General features: G+C 57.1%; 1 protein-coding gene across 1 annotated transcript in view; it reads right to left on the reverse strand.

Moving 5' to 3' along the window:
- LOC105106579 (interferon-induced GTP-binding protein Mx2) overlaps positions 1 to 5,734 on the reverse strand; it is a 35,377-nt gene extending 29,643 nt beyond the window's left edge. The window contains exon 1 of the mRNA XM_064476075.1: positions 5,652 to 5,734. The gene's annotated coding sequence lies outside the window, so the exon portion shown is untranslated. The remainder of the gene's footprint in view (positions 1 to 5,651) is intronic.
- Between the last annotated feature and the right edge of the window lie 266 nt (positions 5,735 to 6,000).

The following is a 6,000-nucleotide window of genomic DNA, read 5'->3' on the forward strand; positions in this document are numbered from 1 at the left end:
GAAAAATTCTCCACTTTTTTTAAATGAATAAAATTGCATTCAAGAACATGTCTAGTGATTTATTTCATCCCCTGAATATAAGGAAATTATATTCAGATTCTATTAACCTCCTGAATGTAAACACAGGGGAGAGAACTCTGCAGAGGGCCAGGCTGGAGGAGGCTGCTCTCCTGGGGAACCGGGCGCTCCCATTGGCTAAAGACTGAAAGAGACTGTCCGTCCCTTGCACCCTCGGCCTTGGCAGCGAGAAGGCCCAGGACAGACTGCAGGCAGGGGGTCACAGCTGCCTCTGGCATCGCTCTGCTCCTTGACACTCATGCCCGGAGCCTCAGCAAAGTTTATTCTGGTTTTATGGTTTGACTGTGGCACTGTTTACAACAGCTTAGAGCAGGGCGTGCAGGAGCTGTCTTGGGACATCTGTAGTGCTCGGCCTTTTCCGGGGGACGGGGTGGGAGCTGGAGGGTCCGGTGGGTGGGGCAGGGACGTATGGGGAGAGGTCGCAGCTGAAGAGGTGGGGGTTCCACAGAGAGGCCTGTGGGGGGTGCCGTGTGGACGAACATCCACACCGGGGCTGCCGAGCGGCAGGCTGGGGCAGCTGGATCGCAGCAAGTGAGGAACCCAGAACTGTCCTTGATATGGTAAAGATAGAGGCTGCAGGAGAAGACACCACTTGCCAGGGAGGACACACACGGGCCGGAGAGAGATGGCTGGTCCCCCACGAGTGTCTCTGAGGTCGCTCATGGAGAGGGGGTTTCTTTCCTTCCTTCCCTCTCACCCAAAGCTTCTACATCTGAGAGGGGCCCTGCCTGCCCCACTCCCCACCTAGATCCGAGCAGGGGCAACGGGCTGCAGTCCACGTACAAGAGGCTGAGCCAGCAGCCCAGAGGAGGAAGCAGCCCGGGTGGGCAAGGGGCGACCCGGCAGAGAGGACCACACAGGAAGTGGGAGGAGGAGACGGGAGGAGGGCTCCCTGCTGCTGCTGGACGGAGGGACAGCAAAGGGGGAGGAGAGAATCATTCTGCCTCATCCCTGGGCCTCAGGCAGCAACCTCCGTCACTTACAAGGAAGTGTCTCTGGACGGACCTGTGCTGACCTCTGTCCCGGCAAAGGACGGTTTACTGTGCAAGGCTGTAGTCAGCCACAGCCAGAGGGGAGAGACACAGGGCAGAGCTGGGGGCACGGCTGGACCCGACGACCAGGCTCAGAACCCAGAGCTGTCCGCCTGCCAGGGCCCCACGCACACATCACAGTCTCGGCAGCGCAGCCTGAGCTCAGCTCCCGCCTCCCCCCAAACTGGACCCTCCGCTTGTTTCTGTCCACTGTCCAGTCCACCCTAGAGTAGCCAGGGGAGCGACGTCACCCCACAGGGACAGCCGTGCCGCGGGCCCACAGGGACAGTGCCCCCTCTGCTGAAGAGACCCCAACATTGTGCTGAGATTCCTCACATCACAGATAAGCCCCTGAGTGACCCACAGGTGGAAAAAGGGAATTAGCCGAGACTATAAAGCTAAGTTCTCAAACTGGGTGCCCTGGGGAACCTCAGCAACCTCGCAGGTGCACTGTGGGGTCGTCCGAATTTCCCAGGATGCACAGAGATGTCGGTTGGCCGCCACGCAACCTGCTGTTTTTGAGTTCTTTGGACGTAACTCATTAATCACAGAACTCTTTGGTGTGTCTTTTGGCCGGAGCACCATGAACGAAGTACCGGGACCCTCAGGGCAGCCGGGATGGAGGACATGCAGGGACACCTGCCATGAGAGCAAAGGGGAAGCGGGGAGACTGTGACGTAGCAGGAGGATGGGTGTGAGCTAAGAGCCAGACCCAGGCTGAGGAGGGAGCGGGGACGGGAGTGGGAATGGGAGTGGGGACAGGTGGATGGACAGCCTGGGACAGGCAGGCTGGGACAGACAGGGCGGGGAAAGAGGCCAGGGGGATGTACAGGAGGGACGCCAGGGCTCGGCGGACACGCCCACCTCTCCTAGGTGCTCTGCCTGGGCCCCGTGGAGCACTGTGTGCTCTCTGATCTCGTGGGCATTGTCCCTGCTTCCATGTACCATGGGAAGGGAACTTCGAGTTGAGCAACGGAGATGCCGTCCCGCGGCTAGAAGTCTGAGGACCCAGCTGGGACCGAGCAGAGCCCCGCAGGGCCCCCCAAGTGCAAAGGCCCTCCGTGTCCCCTGCCTCTCGTCTGCAGAAAAGCTGGAGCCTTCCAGATTCGCAGCGTCGTAAAAGAGCAGGCTGGAGCAATTAATGACAAGGACAGCAGACTCACAGGCTCAGGGTCTGACGCACGTTCCCGAGACGTCGCACAGACACCAGGACTGCCGGCGGGGGCCCAAGCTCCCTGCGTGGGGCCCAGGCGGCAGCCGCCACGCAAGCCCCCCACCTCGAGCCGGCCGACCCGATGGCCAGCACAGCTCCAAGGCCTGGCTCTCCGAGCGCGGGATCAACACTATGGCTCATGAGAATCTGCACCTTTGTGGGCCTCAGAGTAGCGGTAGCTGGCTCTCCCTGCACACGCACGTGGGCAAGCGCGCTGTCGGCAGAAAGGTGCTCAGACCCATTTCATCGTCTTCCGCCTGAGGACAGGGCGCCCTCTGTCGGCATGAAGAGGTCACAGAGACTCGCCTTCTCTCCTAACTCCATAGAGGAGGGATGATGTTGAAGGCGGGGTCTGCAAGCAGCCCCTTCCTGTTGGTCCCTTTCTGCCCCCTCTCACCCTGAAAGGGCCTAATTAGAGGAAGGAGGTCGCTGGGCAACATGGAAACCGGCACAGGACCTGCGCGCTCCTGACTGCACGCGGCGTCTTGCCTCGCCTGGGGGTTTATTCCTACGTGAAACCAAGTTAAGGGTGGAGAAGGGAGCAGTTAAAGAACCATTAGCTCTCTACCCCCCGCAGCCCCTTCGCAGTCCTGTGGGCAGACCGCGGGCCGGGTAGCACCTGGAGAGCAGGGCAGCCAGTCCGCACACCGTGGAGAAGATGGGGACCCCAGCCTCCTGCCTCCACGCTTCACTGAGATCCCCCCCCCCCCGCCCCCGTTTTCCCTCTAAAAACCGTCCTGGCTGAGCAGAATCTTCGGAGATGGCTTCTGGACCTGAGTCATTGCCAGCCTTTCTGATGAAAGCACCTTTCCTCTCTACTGACACCTGCCTCTTGATTATTGGCTTTTGAGTGGTGAGCAGAGGAGCCTGAGTTTGGTAACACAGTGAATAATGTGTTAGTTTGATAAAGAGGAAACAGGACGGCTGGTCAGATTTTGAAATCTCAAGGCAAAGTTCTCCCATCAGTGATGGGTGGAGCTCAGAAATGCAGTCTTGGAAACCAGCCCCTCCCCCGTGGCTCTTTTCCCATGGGCTGTTTTTGCTTTTGTGTTTCCGGCTTTCCACAGGCTTCAGTAAAGCCCCAGAAGGGTCACAGGGCTGAGGGGCTTGAATCCCACGCCCTGCGACCAGCTCCTGGCCCCCAGGCCTGGCCTCCTGGCCCCGTGCTGGCCCCGGGTTCTGCGGAGACTTCCCATGGCTGAGCAGGCATATGCCCGCATCTGGGGGAGTCCTGCAAGTCATTTAAAACTTCTCGTCTGACCTGGCATCTCGTGTGGAATCTGTGTGATCTCCCACTCAGACCTGTGGGGATGTTTCCTCTCCCTCCATGCTAAATAGGAAATTAATTTCTCCTAAAAGCACAATAAAAGTCTGGTTCACTGAGATTCCATACAGTGTCCAGGAAAGAGAAAGAAAGATGTCATTACTCTTAGATTCAAGTCTAAACCTTCCCTCTGCCTTGGCTCAGCCCCTGGTTCTGTGTGAATGTCAGGGGAGATACACAGAAGTCTGATTTTCTTGCAAAATCTGCCAGAATGGGTCATGGGTCACAGCTGACCGCATGGCCTGGAGTATTTCTTCCTGCTAGCGGCATGACTTCCGCATCCTGAGGTATTTTCCCCAAATAGTGCCAAGGATGGCCGGCAATGACCAAAAGCTGGAAGAGGCAGAGACAGATTCTACGCAGGGTCTCAGGAGGAACCAACCCTGCCTTCATCTCAGACTTCCAGCCCCCAGACCTGGGAGAGAGAACATTTCGGATGACTGAGCCCTCTGGCCTGGGGTGCTTTGCCGGAAAGCCCTGGACCCTGACACATCATGGTTCATACCTAATCTGTGTCCCCGAGTGCCTTTCTGTGCTGGGAAGCCTTGGCATCAGTATCTGTCTCCGAGTAAAACTCTGAAGGCACAGTTGTATACCAATGCCCGTGACAGCAGGGATTGGCAAACGCTGGAAACCAGCCGCCCTGTCCCCTCGGGGAGCCGGAGTCCAGCACGCCTCAGGGGGGCCACCAGTGCCACAAGCGAGAGGGCTCCTGAAGCCCCGAGACCGAGCCTTGCAGTCTCCAGTGCTGACACAGATTCCGGGGTGATTTTCCCACATCACCAAGCAGTGAGCTCAGCTCTGACACCGTCTAGCAGGAGGTGGTATCAGAGGCCACAGAGCCCCCTGATGGGGCTCAGCCCTGCTTGCCTGCTCCCCTCCCAACCTGCCCACTTCACATGCTAAATCTCCAGCACGTCCAGGTTGTCACCTGTGCTTCTGACCCACTGGCTACAGATCCATCAGAGGTTCCAGCGACCCCCTCCTTGTGTTCAATAAATTGCTAGAGCAGCTCATAGAGAAACACTTTACTCACTAGACTGTGGGCTTATCATAAAAGGATGTAAGTCAGGAACAGCCTGATGGAAGCTGCAGAGGGCAGGTGTGGGAGGGGCGCGGAGCTTCCACGCCCTCTGCAAAAGCCACCTCCCTGAATCTCCAGTCTCACCAGAAGCTCCCCAAGCCCGGTCTTTTGGGGTTTTAAGGAGGCTTCATTACACAGACGTGGTGGGTTAAATCACTGGCCAGCAGTGACTGAACTCAGTCTCCTGCTCCCCTCCCCTCTCTGGAGGTCGGGGGTGGGACTGAAAGTGCCGGCCCCCGTCACGTGATTGCTTCTCCAGGCAACCAGCCCTGTCGCAGAAGCACAGCACACAGCCTGGCGTCCCCTCATTAAGGTCACAGGAGATGTGCTCTCCTCACTTACAGTTTCCAAGGCTCTTAGGAGCTCTGTGTCCGAAACTGACAGACTGGATAATGCATTTCTTTTCCCTACATTTGTCTACATTGTGAAGTAATCAGCACAGTAAGTTAACTCGTGTCCTCATACTTACATTTTTGTCTTGTGATGAGGACTTTTAAGGTCTGTGCTCTCAGCAGCTCAATAACTAATTATTAACTGCAGGAATGTAACAGCGCAGTGACCATAGTTAATATATTTCTTACTGTAAATCACAGTGTCACAGAGCTCCTTTCCCTGCCCCCCCCCCAAGATGTGCACCTTCCATGGAAGCCCCTGAAGCCACTTTGCGGTGGAAAGATCTTTGTCTAGATGTGGAAGGCGCCCCCTGGTGCTCCCAGTCCGTCCACTTCCTTTCTAGAAAGTGCCCTCAGCCTGCAGGGCCATCTGGGGCCAGCACCAGCACAAGCATCTTCAGACACTTCTCTGTGTGTCTCCAGCCTCCCGGCATGAGCCGAGTTCACCAGGAATGGCTCTTAACAGAAAGGCAGGTCTGCTGCATAAGGTATCATTAAGCAGCCCTCCCTGCAGGGCCCCAGCTCTTACCTGTGCGCCTTCAGAAGGGAGCCGGCACCTTGTCTCTCCCTTCCTCTGCTTCCCTTTTATATAAACCACTCTCCCCACGATGCCCCCCCCCCCTTTTCAGCAGGGAGGGAAAGGAAACTGAAAGCCTGCTCCAGAAATGAAACTGAAGGATCAGCATGCTTCTTGTAAACTCACACAGTTGTCCTCAGACTCCAGCTGCATCCAGGTCTTCTGATGGGCTTGTGAACACACCCGGGGGCTAGGACCACCCCAAGAATCCGAGGCCCTAGTCTCTGCATTGCCAACACCTTCCCAGGGAGGTTGGGGTGGGTCCACACGTGGAGATCTGGTCACTTAGGGTGTGAAGGAA

This window comes from Camelus dromedarius, chromosome 2, assembly GCF_036321535.1.
Source record: "Camelus dromedarius isolate mCamDro1 chromosome 2, mCamDro1.pat, whole genome shotgun sequence".
Classification (NCBI taxonomy): domain Eukaryota; kingdom Metazoa; phylum Chordata; class Mammalia; order Artiodactyla; family Camelidae; genus Camelus; species Camelus dromedarius.